Source organism: Nestor notabilis, unplaced genomic scaffold, assembly GCF_000696875.1.
Source record: "Nestor notabilis isolate BGI_N333 unplaced genomic scaffold, ASM69687v1 scaffold598, whole genome shotgun sequence".
Classification (NCBI taxonomy): Eukaryota; Metazoa; Chordata; class Aves; order Psittaciformes; family Psittacidae; genus Nestor; species Nestor notabilis.
This window is the reverse complement of record NW_009941252.1, coordinates 13,412-13,687: the sequence shown is the minus strand read 5'-3', so window position 1 is coordinate 13,687 and position 276 is coordinate 13,412.

Genomic DNA, 276 nt, shown 5'->3' with positions numbered 1-276 from the left:
TTATAATTAAAGAAAGTATGCAGTGAGGGAGTTAGTGCATACATTCACTATTAGAATGGAGGAGCGTAATTGGGGAAAAAGAAAATAAATCTGTAACTGACATTTAAGAATATTTTTTCCTTATTCAACTCCAAACAGAGCATTGTAAATACTGTACTGAATTTAAGAGGTAACTTGATTCTTTATCTTTTAGCTTCTAATAATATAAGAAGCAAGATGTGGTTCTAGATAGGAGAGGGTCTTGTTTTGCAGAAAACTGGCATATGTCTTGTTCTG